General features: G+C 36.0%; 1 protein-coding gene across 2 annotated transcripts in view; it reads left to right on the forward strand.

Annotated features, from left to right (window-relative positions):
• LOC145246016 (protein neuralized-like) overlaps nt 1-16341 on the forward strand; it is a 600001-nt gene that overhangs the window by 286081 nt on the left and 297579 nt on the right. The gene's annotated exons all lie outside the window — the stretch shown is intronic.

Consider the following 16341-nt stretch of genomic DNA (forward strand, 5'->3'; position numbering starts at 1 on the left):
TCCAATGAACTGAGTAACCGTTTATAGAACTGTAATCTCCTTCATTTGTTCCAATGAACTGAGTAACCATTTGTAGAACTGTCATCTCCTTCACTCATTTCAATGCACTGAGTAACCATTTGTAGAACTGTAATCTCCTTCACTTGTTCCCATCAACTGAGTAACCATTTGTAGAACTGTAATCTCCTTCATTTGTTCCAATGAACTGAATAACCATTTGTAGAACTGTAATCTCCTTCACTCATTCCAATGAACTGATTAACCGTTTGTAGAACTGAAATCTCTTTCATTTGTTCCAATGAACTGAGTAACCATTTGTAGAACTGTCATCTCCTTCACTTGTTCCAATGCACTGAGTAACCATTTGTAGAACTGTAATCTCCTTCACTTGTTCCCATTAACTGAGTAACCATTTGTAGAACTGTAATCTCCTTCATTTGTTCCAATGAATTGAATAACCGTTTGTAGAACTGTAATCTACTTCACTTGGTCCAATGCACTGAGTAACCGTTTATAGAGCTGTAATCTACTTCATTTGTTCCAATGAACTGAGTAACCAGTTGTAGAACTGTCATCTCCTTCACTCATTCCAATGCACTGAGTAACCATTTGTAGAACTGTAATCTCCTTCACTTGTTCCCATCAACTGAGTAACCATTTGTAGAACTGTAATCTCCTTCATTTGTTCCAATTAACTGAGTAACAATTTGTAGAACTGTCATCTCCTTCACTCATTCCAATGCACCGAGTAACCATTTGTAGAACTGTAATCTCCTTCATTTGTTCCAATGAACTGAGTAACCATTTGTAGAACTGTCATCTCCTTCACTCATTCCAATGCACTGAGTAACCATTTGTTGAACTGTAATCTCCTTAACTTGTTCCAATGAACTGAGTAACCGTTTGTAGAACTGTAATCTCCTTCATTTGTTCCAATGAACTGAATAACCATTTGTAGAACTGTAATCTCCTTCACTCATTCCAATGAACTGATTAACCGTTTGTAGAACTGAAATCTCTTCCATTTGTTCCAATGAACTGAGTAACCATTTGTAGAACTGTAATCTCCTTCATTTGTTCCAATGAACTGAGTAACCGTTTGTAAAACTGTAATCTCCTTCACTTGTTCCAATTAACTAAGTAACCGTCTGTAGAACTGTAATCTCCTTCATCTGTTCCAATGAACTGAGTAACCGTTTGTAGAACTGGAAACTCCTTCACCCGTTTCAATTAACTGAGTAACCATTTCTGAACTGGAATCTCCTTCACTTGTTTCAATGCCCTGAGTAATCATTTGTAGAACTGTAATCTCCTTCACTTGTTCCAATGCACTGAGTAACCGTTTGTAGAACTGGAAACTCCTTCACCCTTTTCAATTAACTGAGTAACCATTTGTAGAACTGGAATCTCCTTCACTCATTCCAATGCACTGAGTAATCATTTGTAGAACTGGAATCTCCTTCACTTGTTCCAATGCACTGAGTAACCGTTTGCAGAACTGGAATCTCCTTCACCCTTTCAATTCACAGAGTAACCATTGTAGAACTGGAATCTCCTTCACTTGTTCCAATGCACTGAGTAACTATTTGTAGAACTGTCATCTGCTTCACTTGTTAAAATGAACTTAGTAACCATTTGTAGAACTGTCATTTCCTCCACTCATTCCAATGAACTGAGTAACCATTTGTAGAACTGGAATCTCATTCACTTGTTCCAATGAACTGAGTAACCGTTTATAGAACTGTAATCTCCTTCATTTGTTCCAATGAACTGAGTAACCAGTTGTAGAACTGTCATCTCCTTCACTCATTCCAATGCACTGAGTAACCATTTGTAGAACTGTAATCTCCTTCACTTGTTCCCATCAACTGAGTAACCATTTGTAGAACTGTAATCTCCTTCATTTGTTCCAATGAACTGAATAACCATTTGTAGAACTGTAATCTCCTTCACTCATTCCAATGAACTGATTAACCGTTTGTAGAACTGAAATCTCTTTCATTTGTTCCAATGAACTGAGTAACCATTTGTAGAACTGTCATCTCCTTCACTTGTTCCAATGCACTGAGTAACCATTTGTAGAACTGTAATCTCCTTCACTTGTTCCCATTAACTGAGTAACCATTTGTAGAACTGTAATCTCCTTCATTTGTTCCAATGAATTGAATAACCGTTTGTAGAACTGTAATCTACTTCACTTGGTCCAATGCACTGAGTAACCGTTTATAGAGCTGTAATCTACTTCATTTGTTCCAATGAACTGAGTAACCAGTTGTAGAACTGTCATCTCCTTCACTCATTCCAATGCACTGAGTAACCATTTGTAGAACTGTAATCTCCTTCACTTGTTCCCATCAACTGAGTAACCATTTGTAGAACTGTAATCTCCTTCATTTGTTCCAATGAACTGAATAACCATTTGTAGAACTGTAATCTCCTTCACTCATTCCAATGAACTGATTAACCGTTTGTAGAACTGAAATCTCTTTCATTTGTTCCAATGAACTGAGTAACCATTTGTAGAACTGTCATCTCCTTCACTCATTCCAATGCACTGAGTAACCATTTGTAGAACTGTAATCTCCTTCACTTGTTCCCATCAACTGAGTAACCATTTGTAGAACTGTAATCTCCTTCATTTGTTCCAATGAACTGAATAACCATTTGTAGAACTGTAATCTCCTTCACTCATTCCAATGAACTGATTAACCGTTTGTAGAACTGAAATCTCTTTCATTTGTTCCAATGAACTGAGTAACCATTTGTAGAACTGTCATCTCCTTCACTCATTCCAATGCACTGAGTAACCATTTGTAGAACTGTAATCTCCTTCACTTGTTCCCATTAACTGAGTAACCATTTGTAGAACTGTAATCTCCTTCATTTGTTCCAATGAATTGAATAACCGTTTGTAGAACTGTAATCTACTTCGCTTGGTCCAATGCACTGAGTAACCGTTTATAGAGCTGTAATCTACTTCATTTGTTCCAACGAACTTAGTAAGCATTTGTAGAACTGCCATCCCCTTCACTCATTCCAATGAGCTGAGTAACCATTTGTAGAACAATAATCTCCTTCACTCATTCCAATGAACTGAGTAACCGTTTGTCAAACTAATCTCCTTCAGTTGTTCCAATGAACTTAGTAACCGTTTGTAGAACTGTAATCTCCTTCATTTCTTCCAATGCACTGAGTAACCGTTTGTAAAACTGTAATCTCCTTCACTTGTTCCTATGAACTGAGTAACCATTTGTAGAACGGCAATCTCCTTCACTTGTTCCAATGCACCGAGTTACCCGTTTGTAGAACTGGATCTTCTTCAACCTTTTCAATTCACTGAGTAACCATTTGTAGAACTGTAATCTCCTTCACTTGTTCCAATGCACTGAGTAACCATTTGTAGAACTGGAATGTCCTTCACTCATTCCAATGAACTGAGTAACCGTTTGTAGAACTCTAATGTCCTTCACTTGTTCCAATGCACTGAATAACCATTTGTAGAAATGTAATCTCCTTCACTTGTTCCAATGCACTGAGTAACCGTTTGTAGAACGGTAATCTGCTTCACTTGTTTCAATGAACTGAGTAACCATTTGTAGAGCGGGAATCTCATTCACTTGTTCCAATGAACTGAGTAACCGTTTGTAGAACTGTAATCTCCTTCACTCATTCCAATGCACTGAGTAACCGTTTGTAGAACTGTAATCTCCCTCACTTGTTCCAATGAACTGAGTAACCATTTGTAGAAATGTAATCTCCTTCACTTGTTCCAATGAACTGAGTAACCATTTGTAGAAATGTAATCTCCTTCACTTGTTCCAATGAACTGAGTAACCATTTGTAGAAATGTAATCTCTTTCACTCATTCCAATGAACTGAGTAACCGTTTTTAGAACTGTAATCTCCTTCACTTGTTCCAATGCATTGAGTAACCATTTGTAGAACAGTAATCTCCTTCACGTGTTCAAATGAACTGAGTAACCATTTGTAGAAATGTAATCTCTTTCACTCATTCCAATACACTGAGTAACCATTTGTAGAACTGTAATCTCCTTCATTTGTTCCAATGAACTGAGTAACCATTTGTTGAACTGGAATCTTTGTCACTCATTCCAATGAACTGGGTAACCGTTTGTAGAACTGTAATTTCCTCCACTCATTCCAATCAACTCAGTAACCATTTGTAGAACTGGAATCTCATTCACTTGTTCCAATGAACTCAGTAATCGTTTATAGAACTGTAATCTCCTTAATTTGTTCCAATGAACTGAGCAACCATTTGTAGAACTGGAATATCCTTAACTCATTCCAATGTACTGAGTAACTTTTTGTAGAACTGTAATCTCCTTCACTTGTTCCAATGAACTGAGTAACCGTTTTAGAACTGTCATCTCCTTCACTTGTTCCAATTAACGGAGTAACCGTTTTGTAGAACTGTAATCTCCTTCATTTGTTCCAATGAACTGAGTAACCATTTGTAGAACTGGAATCTCCTTCACTCATTCCAATGAACTGATTAACCGTTTGTAGAACTGTAATCTCCTTCACTCATTCCAATGCACTGAGTAACCGTTTGTAAAACTGCAATCTCCTTCACTTGTTCCAATGAACTGAGTAACCGTTTGTAGAACTAATCTCCTTCATTTGTTCCAATGAACTGAGTAACCGTTTGTAGAACTGTAATCTCCTTCACTTGTTCCAATGAACTGAGTAACCATTTGTAGAACTGGAATCTCCTTCACTTGTTCCAATGCCCTGAGTAATCATTTGTAGAACTGGAATCTCCTTCACCCTTCTCAATTAACTCAGTAACTATTTGTGAACTGGAATCTCCTTCACTCGTTCCAATGCACTGAGTAACCATTTGTCGAACTGGAATCTCCTTCACTTGTTCCAATGCACTGAGTAACCGTTTGTAGAACTGTAATCTTCTTCACTTGTAAAAATGAACTGAGTAACCATTTGTAGAAATGTAATCTCCTTCACTTGTTCCAATGAACTGAGTAACCATTTGTAGAAATATAATCTACTTGACTTGCTCCAATGAACTGAGTATCCATTTGTAGAACTGTAATCTCCTTCACTCGTTCCAATGAACTGAGTAACCATTTGTAGAACTGTAATCTCCTTCACTTGTTCCAATGAACTCAGTAACCATTTGTAGAAGTGAAATCTCCTTCACTTATTCCAATGCACTGAGTCACCGTTTGTAGAACTGCAATCTCCTTCATTTGTTCCAATGAACTGAGTAACCATTTGTAGAACTGTAATATCCTTCACTCATTCCAATGAACTGAGTAACAATTTGTAAAACTGGAATCTCAGTCACTTACTCCAATGCACTGAGTAACCGTTTATAGAGCTGTAATCTCCTTCATTTGTTTCATCGAACTTAGTAAGCATTTGTAAAACTGTCATCTCCTTCACTCATTCCAATGAGCTGAGTAACCATTTGTAGAACAATAATTTCCTTCACTCATTCCAATGAACTGAGTAACCGTTTGTAAAACTGTAATCTCCTTCAGTTGTTCCAATGAACTGAGTAACCATTTGTAGAACTGGAATCTCATTCATTTGTTCCAATGAACTAAGTAACCATTTTTAGAACTGTGATCTCCTTCACTCATTCCAATGCACTGAGTAAACGTTTGTAGAACTGGAATCTCTTTCATTTGTTCCAATGAACTGAGTAACCATTTGTAGAACTGTAATCTCCTTTACTTATTCCAATGAACTGAGTAACCGTTTGGAAAACTGTAATATCCTTCACTTGTTCCAATGAACTTAGTAACCGTTTGTAGAACTGTAATCTCCTTCACTCATTCCAATGCACTGAGTATCCGTTTGTAGAAATGTAATCTCCTCCACTTGTGCCAATGAACTGAGTAACCATTTCTAGAAATGTAATCTTCACTTGTTCCAATGCACTGAGTAACCGTTTGTAGAAATGTAATCTCCTGTACCGATTCCAATGAACTGAGTAACAATTTGTAGAAATGGAATCTCCTTCACTTGTTCCAATGAACTGAGTAACCATTTGTAGAACTGTAATTTCCTTCACTCATTCCAATGAACTGAATAACCATTTGTAGAACTGTAATGTCCTTCACTTGTTCCAATGCACTGAGTAACCGTTTGTAGAACTGTAATCTCCTGTACCGATTCCAATGAACTGAGTAACCATTTGTAGAAATGTAATATCTTTCACTCATTCCAATCCACTGAGTAACCATTTGTAGAACTGTTATCTCCTTCATTTGTTCCAATGAACTGAACAACCATTTGTAGAACTGGATTCTCCTTTACTCATTCCAATGAACTGAGTAACCGTCTGTAGAACTGTAATTTCCTGCACTCATTCCAATGAACTCAGTAACTATTTGTAGAACTGGAATCTCATTCACTTGTTCCAATGAACTGAGTAACCGTTTATAGAACTGTAATCTCCTTCATTTGTTCCAATGAACTGAGTAACCATTTGTAGAACTGTCATCTCCTTCACTCATTCCAATTCACTGAGTAACCATTTTAGAACTGTAATCTCCGACACTTGTTCCAATTAATGGAATAACCGTTTGTAGAACTGTAATCTCCTTCATTTGTTCCAATGACCTCATTAACCATTTGTAGAACTGTAATCTCCTTCACTCGTTCCAATGAACTGAGTAACCGTTTGTAAAACTCTTATCTCCTTAACTTGTTCCAATGAACTGAGTAACCGTTTGTAGAACTGTAATCTCCTTAATTTCTTCCAATGAACTGAGTAACCGTGTGTAGAACTGTAATCTCCTTCACTTGTTACAATGAACTGAATAACCATTTGTAGAACTGGAATTCCATTCACTTCTTCCAATGCACTGAGTAACAGATTGTAGAACTGTTATCTCCTTCACCTGTTCCAATGAATTGAGTAACCATTTGTAGAACTGCAATCTCCATCACTCATTCCAATGCACTGAGTAACTATCTGTAGAACTGTAATCTCCTTAACTCATTCCAATGCACTGAGTAAACGTTTGTAGAACCGTAATCCTCTACATTTGTTCCAATGAACTGAGTAACCATTTGTAGAACTATAATCTCCTTCATGCATTCCAATGAACTGAGTAATCGTTTGTAGAACTGTAATCTCCTGTACTTGTTCCAAAGAACTGAGTTACCATTTGTAGAACTGTAATCTCATTCACTTGTTCCAATGAACTGAGTAACCGTTTGTAGAAGTGTAATCTCCTTCACTTGTTCCAATGAACTGAGCAACCATTTGTAGAACTGGAATATCCTTAACTCATTCCAATGAACTGAGTAACTTTTTGTAGAACTGTAATCTCCTTCACTTGTTCCAATGAACTGAGTAACCGTTTGTAGAAATGTAATCGCCTTCACTTGTTCCAATGAACTGAGTAACCGTTTGTAGAACTGTAATCTCCTTCACTCGTTCCAATGAACTGAGTAACCGTTTGTAGAACTGTAATCTTTTTCACTCATTCCAATGAACTGAGTAACCGATTGTAGAACTGTAATCTCCTTCACTCATTCCAATGCACTCTGTAACTGTTTGTAGAACTGTAATCTCGTTCACTTGTTCCAATGCACTGAGTAACCATTTGTAGAACTGTAATCTCTTTCACTCATTAAAATGCACTGAGTAACCGTTTGTAGAACTGTAATCTTCTTCATATATTTCAATGAACTGAGTAACCATTTGTAGAACTAGAATCTTCTTCACTTGTTCCAATGAACTAAGTAACCATTTGTAGAACTGTAATCCCCATTCACTCGGTCCAATGAACTAAGTAACCATTTTTAGAACTGGAATCTCATTCACTCATTCCAAATCACTGAGTAACCATTTGTAGAACTGGAATCTACTTCACTTGTTCCAATGCACTGAATAACCATTGTCGAACGTGAATCTCCTTCACTTGTTCCAATGCACTGAGTAACCGTTTGTAGAACTGTAATCTTATTCACTTGTAAAAATGAACTGAGTAACCATTTGTAGAAATGTAATCTCCTTCACTTGTTCCAATGAACTGAGTAACCATTTGTAGAAATATAATCTCCTTCACTTGTTCCAATGAACTGAGTATCCATTTGTAGAACTGTAATCTCCTTCACTCGTTCCAATGAACTGAGTAACCATTTGTAGAACTGTAATCTCCTTCACTTGTTCCAATGAACTGAGTAACCATTTGTAGAACTGTAATCTCCTTCACTTGTTCCAATGAACTCAGTAACCATTTGTAGAAGTGAAATCTCCTTCACTTATTCCAATGCACTGAGTTACCGTTTGTAGAACTGTAATCTTCTTCACTCCGTCCAATGAACTGAGTAATCCTTTGTAGAACTGTAATCTCCTTTACTCAGTCCAATGAACTGAGTAACCATTTGTAGAACTGGAATCTCCTTCAGTCGGTCCAATTTACTGAGTAACCATTTGTAGAAAACTGGAATCTCATTCACTCATTCCACTGCACTGAGTAACCGTTTGTAGAACTGTAATCGCCTTCACTTTTTCCAGTGCACTGAGTAACCGTTTATAGAGCTGTAATCTCCTTCATTTGTTCCAACGAACTGAGTAACCATTTGTAGAACTGTCATCTCCTTCACGCATTCCAATGAACTAAGTAACCATTTGTAGAACAATAATCTCCTTCACTCATTCCAAGGAACTGTGTAACCGTTTGTAGAACTGTAATCTCCTTCAGTTGTTCCAATGAATTGAGTAACCATTTGTAGAATTCGAATCTCATTCACTTGTTTTAATGAACTGAGTAACCATTTTTAGAACTGTAATCTCCTTCACTCATTCCAATGCATTGAGTGACCGTTTGTAGAACTGGAATCTCTTTCATTTTTTCAAATGAACTGAGTAACCATTTGTACAACTGTAATCTCCTTCACTCATTCCAATTCACTGAGTAACCGTTTGTAAAACTGTAATCTCCTTCACTTGTTCCAATGAACTGAGTAACCGTTTGAAGAACACTAATCTCCTTCACTTGTTTACATTGAACTGAGTAATCATTTGTAGAACTGGAATCACCTTCACTTGTTCCAATGCACTTAGTAACCGTTTGTAGAACTGGAATCTTCTTCAACCTGTTCAATTCACTGAGTAACCATTTGGAGAACTGGAATCTCCTTCACTTGTTCCAATGAACTGAGTAACCGTTTGTAGAACTGGAATCTCCGTCACCCTTTTCAATTCAATGAGTAACCATTTGTAGAACTGGAATCTCCTTCAGTTGTTCCAATTCACTGAGTAACCGTTTGTAGAACTGTAATCTGCTTCACTTGTTCCAATGAACTAAGTAATACTTTGTAGAACTGTAATCTGCTTCACTTGTTCCAATGAACGAAGTAATACTTTGTAGAACTGGAATCTCCTTCACCTGTTCCAATGAACTGAGTAACCGATTGTAGAACTGTAATCTCCTTCACTCATTCCAATGAACTGAGTAACCATTTGTAGAAATGTAATCTCCTTCACTTGTTCCAATGAACTGAGTAACCATTTGTAGAAATGTAATCTCCTTCACTTGTTCCAATGAACTGAGTAACCATTTTTGGAAATGCAATCTCCTTCACTCATTCCAATGAACTGAGTAACCATTTGTAGAACTGGAATCTCATTCACTTGTTCCAATGAACTGAGTAACCATTTGTAGAACTGTAATCTCCTTCACTCATTCCAATGAACTGAGTAACCGTTTGTAGAAATGTAATGTCCTTCACTTGTTCCAATGCACTGAGTAACCGTTTGTAGAACCGTAATCTCCTTCACTTGTTCCAATGAACTGAGTAACCATTTGTAGAACTGGAATCTCTTTCACTCGTTCCAATGCACTGAGTAACCGATTGTATAACTGTAATCTCCTTCATTTGTTCCAATGAACTGAGTAACCGATTGTAGAACTGGAGTCTCCTTCACTCGTTCCAATGCACTGAGTAACCCATTGTAGAACTGGAGTCTCCTTCACTCGTTCCAATGAACTGAGTAACCGATTGTAGAACTGGAGTCTCCTTCACTCGTTCCAATGCACTGAGTAACCGATTGTAGAACTGGAATCTACTTCACTCGTTGCAAGGCACTGAGTAACCATTTGGCAGACTTGAATCTCCTTGACCCGTTTCAATGCACTTAGTAACCATTTGTAGATCTGGAATCTACTGCACTTGTTCTAATGCACTACATAACCATCTGTAGAAGTAGAACGTCCTTCACTCGTTCCAATGCACTGTGTAACCATTTGTGGGACTGGAATGTCCTTGACCCATTCCAATGCACTGACTAACCGTTTGTAGAATAGGAATCGCCTTCACTCGTTCCAATGCACTAAGTTACCGTTTGTAGAGCTGGAAGCTTCTTCACTCGTTTCCATGCACTGTATTTCCGTTTATAGAACTGGAACCTCCTTCAATCATCCCAATGCACTGAGTAACCGTGTGTAGAACTGGAATCTCTTTCACTCGTTCCAGTGCACTGTATGGCGAAAAAAAAACTTCTCCAATCTGCCTGCTTTATAACACATTCACCTTTGTGAATTTTTCGAGATTACATGGGACCGTTTCTATTAAATAACGGAGACACCATCTTGGTTTTTCTTTTTCCGATGCGCATGACAGGCCGTTTATATGTCTGTTTCTATTTCCCCCTCAAAACTGTATTTCTTCTAGCACAAAAAATATGATCTGGCTGAAGGGCAGAAAAAGTGTAAAAAAATCTCATTTACTGTCTGTACTCTGGTATCCAACTCGATATGGAAACGGTCCAGACACTCTCCCATTGCTTTCTCAACGTCTTGCTGAAATGACAATGCAGCATCTCTTGCCTCCTTTGTTGGCATTTTGTTCTTTCTTCTGATTCTCCTCTCTGTAGAGATATCAAGTTCTTCACATTTTGCAAATGCTTGCTGGACGGCATTGTCAACAACATTCATATGCTGCTCTTCCAAAAAGACCCTGAGAGCCCTTAGTTTGGCAGCAACCTATTCCAGGGTAATACCTGCTCGTACTGATAACCACTTGGACGGTTCAGTCGTTTCATGATTATCCAAGTTTCGGTTCTGAAAATAAATGAAATGCATGCTTTTTCAGAAAACCTTTAAACCAACTTTAAAGGTCTCTGCTTATTCTGGAATGGCTCGCTCTCCCTTTTGATGATATTAATTCTTACATAATCAGGCACAGGAATTTGCTACGATGATATATCGTTGAATGTTGACAAATTACTGGCAGTGCTGGCGACAGAGCCTTCAAACTCTTCTTCTGATCTAGTTGCAATTGCAGTATCATAATGATCTTCAATATAAGTTTGTTCTGTGTTGCTGTATCTTGATTGCTCGCTATCACTTGAAAACTGGCTTTCGAACATTTTTTCATGCGTTCGACTTTCAGCTTTAATAAAATCAGAATTTTTGACGGTTTCTGATTTTTGTATCCACTTCAGCAAAGATCCTTTAATGTCGTTTAGCGCTGCCTGTTTTGTTTTTTTAGCTTGAAGTTGCTGATAGCCGCTTGGACGGTTCAGTCGTTTGATGATTATCCAGGTTTTGATTCTGAAAATAAATAAAATGCATGCTTTTTTTTCAGAAAATCTGGCACTACTGTGCACCTAGGAAACTCGACAGTATTTGACATTCATTTTTAAAGTTACAACAATATTAACTTAAAATAGAACATGTTATTCCAAGTCAAGAATATTCGAATGGTCATATGTTATCTTCATTGGCTATATCAGTTCTTCTCCTGCACTAATGGAGACCGAAGGATCGGTCGAAAATTTTATGCTTTTGGAAAAAACGTTTTCATTTTTTCCAAAACAACTTTTTGTATTCCTACACGTCAACAAATAATACATAAATACAGAAAAGATATAAACATTTATATAGTTTTTGTATTGATTATATATATATATATATATATATATATATATGAAATTTATTGCTGTGAGTCCAGAATGCTCTGGCTACACATTGAGCACTCTAGTCCGTTTTTTTTTCTCACCACTGAAGAAATATATATATATATATATATATATATATATATATAGTTATTTCATTTCATCATTAATATATAACAAGTACGAGTATTAATTTATTTATTGCGGACTATTATCCTTATCTTTAACACATTAGTTGTTGTTTCACAACGTTTCGGCCAACTATTCCTCTGGTCTTTGTCAGGTGGTAACCACAACAGGGTAGGAACTCCAAATCTCCTAACTGCATTCTCAGCAATTACTGCCATCCATAGTTATTGTCGTCTCACCACGATTTGACCAAGTAAGCCTCTGGCCAGCTTTGGGTAGGATTGAAACCGCTATCTTCACAAAAAAAAAAAAAATAAAAAAAAAATAATAATAATAATAATAATAATAGCAGCAGCAGCAGCAATAAATAAATTAATGAATAATACTCATCTCAATAATGAATTCCACTTAAAAAATATATGTATAAGTAAAGAGTAGCAAAACATTAAAACACACTTGTGTCATCAGCAATCGAGTTAGTTTTTTTTGCTAGGCGATACAGTCAACTCGTTAATTTCATTTTGATAAAATTGCGTTCCGTTCCATTTTTAACATCCGTCCATAGCCGCTATCTTCCCGCCGACTTTTCTCAAGACTACTATATATATATATATATATATATATATATATATATATATATATATATATATATATATATATATATATATATATATAATTTGTGTTTGTTGCAATGTTAAGAAAAGTCATACGGAAGATGGCGGCTTCGAACAGATGTAAAAAATGGAACAGAACGCAAATCGTAGAGAAACGAAATTAGCAAGTTAACTGTAGGCCTACAGCTTAGCAAGAAAAAAAACTACTCAAACTGCGGATAACAACAACTAATAATAAGGGTGTTTTAATTGTTAACTAATCTGTACTTGTTATGAATATATTAATAATGAAATGAAATAACTAACTTTTTTTTATTCAGCTAGACTGTAGTTTCACATAACATTCTAAAAAACAAAAAATACTGTAAAAATTGAATTTCATCGTCCTTTCTCTGTATAATTAATTATCAAAACAAAACCATGAAATGAAAAATAAAACAAAAACAATGAAATGAAATAACTAAAAAAAATGTAATCCTCTAGAATAGCAAACAAAGCAATTTTAATGTCGTATTTTTTTAGTTAAGAAAAAAGTAGTGTGAAAAAAAAATGCTAGGCTGTACAGTCGACTCGCTAATTTTGTTTTGCTAAAATTTGTGTCCGTTCCGTTTTTACATCCTATTGCGGCCGCTGTATTGCATACAATTTATGTTTGTACACACACACACACACACATATATATATCTATAATATAAAGCTGAAGGTCTGTGTGTGTCTGTCTGATCACGACTAGACCACCTCTGTGGCCTTCGGGCGAAGATCAAAGTGTAGTCCGACAGATACTAGCAAAGACCAGATGTGGGGGCAACCCCACATGCCTGACCTTTAACCCGCTCCCATTTCCCACCTCTCGGGAGCTGGTCCCCCTTTCCCTCCCCCCTCCCTTCACTCCTCACATTAAAAATTGGCCTTGTGCCTAATTTGCTCGGTGGGGGAGCAAATAAATACCATCTGTTCCGGCAGATACTGCAAGCAAAGACCATATGTGGGGGTAACCCCACATATCAGAACTTGGTCAATGTAGGGCCCCTTCATACTAACAGTTCCTATCCAGCTCCCATTTCCCACCTCTCGGGAGCTGGTCCCCCTTTTCTCTCCCCCTCCCTCTCTCTCCACATTAAAAACGGCCTTGTGCCTAATTTGCTCAGTGGGGAAGCAAATAAATACATACTGCAAGCAAAGACCCTATGTGGGGGCGACCCCACAGATAAGAGCTTTATCAATGTAGGGGCAACCCTTCATACCAATTGTCACTATCCAGCTCCCCTACTCCCCGGGGAGTTGGTCCCTATTTCCCTTTCATTCCTCACATTAAAAATCGACCTTGTGCCTAATTTGCTTGGTGGAGGAGCAAATAAATACCTAGTCACGAATAGGCTCCTATATGGTTGACTATTATATAAAACTGATCACATATAATGATAGAAGATATATTAAGACACAGGAATGGGTATGTTTGATCTAGCATAATGATGATTCATTAAAATTGTGGGGTCTGCATACGCGCCTGGTCCACAAAGTATGGAAATGAAAAATTTAAAAAAAAAAAAAAAAAACGTTTACAAGTGTTTTTGATATAGATGTACATACTAATACTTTGATAAGTATGTTTTAACTTAAATAGGAATGGTATAATAAAATTGTGGGGTCTGCGTTTGCGCCTGGCCTCCGTAGAATGGAAATAGGTACAAACTTTAATAAAGACTTTCCATATTTATCTGCGTAAGTATACTTTGATAATTATGTTTCAGTTTGAAGAAATATGATATAATAAAATTATGGGGTGTTCGTTCGCACCTGATCTCCATAGAATTGAAATATGTCACAAAGTTTTTTTTAATATAGATCCACAGAATATTGTGATAAGTGTTTCAGTGTGAACAGGTATGGTATAATAAATTATGGGGTTTATCTATTTTATTTTTACTTTCATCATATTTTGCTTTAGTTTTGATACCCCCAAATTCGAAGCTATCTCTTTACAACCCTTCCTATCATACTTTCATAAATCAGAGTCCATTTTCTGTAGGCTGTTTTTGAACCCAGTCAACGACGGCTAGTATATATATATATATATATATATATATATATATATATATATATATATATATATATATATATATATACTAGCTGAACCTGTGGAAATTCCACAGGGGCTCATTCATATGTAATATATTTATGTTGGCATTCTGTACATGTTAAGTGTAAATTGAGACGCTCCAATATTATCGTAGCTTTTTTCTTAAAACTGCAAAAGTATTTATCTAAGCTAGCACGAACGCCCGGTAAAGCCCGGTCGTAACATACGCTTAAATATGATATTTTAATTCTTGCAGATTTTGTATATATTACTACAGAGTTAATGTTTTATCGATTTTTATATATTATAAAGTTGCAATTTCAAAATAAAAAAATATATGCATGTGGAGTATGTGCATTAGCTTGAATCGAAACCGAAATAAAAACTTATGAAAAAAATATATGTATATAAACTTCAGTTCCTGCAGCCATAATCGAAACCGAAACCAAAACTTATGAAGAATTCTTGATAAAATTATTCATGACAAGAAATAGAAGAACAATTAAATGACCCGGATGTAAGCATGATACATGCTATCATATTAATATATGGATTTAACGAACACGACCCAGGGATAAGGTTATGTGTTAGGTAGATAGCGAAACAAAAATCAGTTGTGATGGCACTTGGGTAGAGCCATACTGTATACTTGGGCTATTCAATATGAATTTATTTACATCAGACTTGAATTAAAATAATTTTCAATTCATGAAGCACATTTTGACTGTCTTTATAATAGTTCTAAAAGTATACACTTGCATTTTAATCTTGGAAAATTTGCAGTCTTTTGTGTGTCTTGTCAGTAGCTGAGAAATATGAAAACTAAATTGTCAAACAATATGAAAAATACCAATTAGAAATAATAATTTTTATCAGTAGTCTGAAATTTATTGCCTTATATTTCCCCATACAGACACATAAACTGAAATCAAAGAAATGTCACCAAAAAGTGTTTTTGCATAGAGATGTGAAAACTTTTGAATTCACTAATTCCTTTAATGTCCACTTTATTTGATGCCAACACTTTGAAATTGTTGGAGGATTTTTTTCACACTTTTTACCATTGGTTTGCAAATGTTGGCTAGGAGACATCGGATATATATATATATATATATATATATATATATATATATACACACACACACACACATATATATATATATACACACACACACATATATATACATATATGTACACACATATATATACACATATATATACATATACATATATATACACATATATATATACATATACATATATATATACATATATATACACATATATATATACATATACATATATATATACATATATATATACACACATACACATATATATACATATATATACACACATTGCAACAAATATAGCAGTAGAATGATTTGAGAGCCCCTAAAGAACGAAACAAAGAACAAATCCTAACATACGTCTCCACACACAACACAAACAACCGAGAGCTTTTCACAGAGATAACAAAAAACCTCGTCCTACTTAACCAAAACAGCAAACTAAACAACTTCCTTAAAACAACAAAAATAATAAAAAGCAAACGCCAACCCAAAAACCTAAAACGCATTCTTACCTCATCCAAACTCATTCAAAAAGGAGTC

This window comes from Euprymna scolopes, chromosome 23, assembly GCF_053919585.1.
Source record: "Euprymna scolopes isolate OS-2025 chromosome 23, ASM5391958v1, whole genome shotgun sequence".
In the NCBI taxonomy this organism is placed as follows: Eukaryota; Metazoa; Mollusca; class Cephalopoda; order Sepiida; family Sepiolidae; genus Euprymna; species Euprymna scolopes.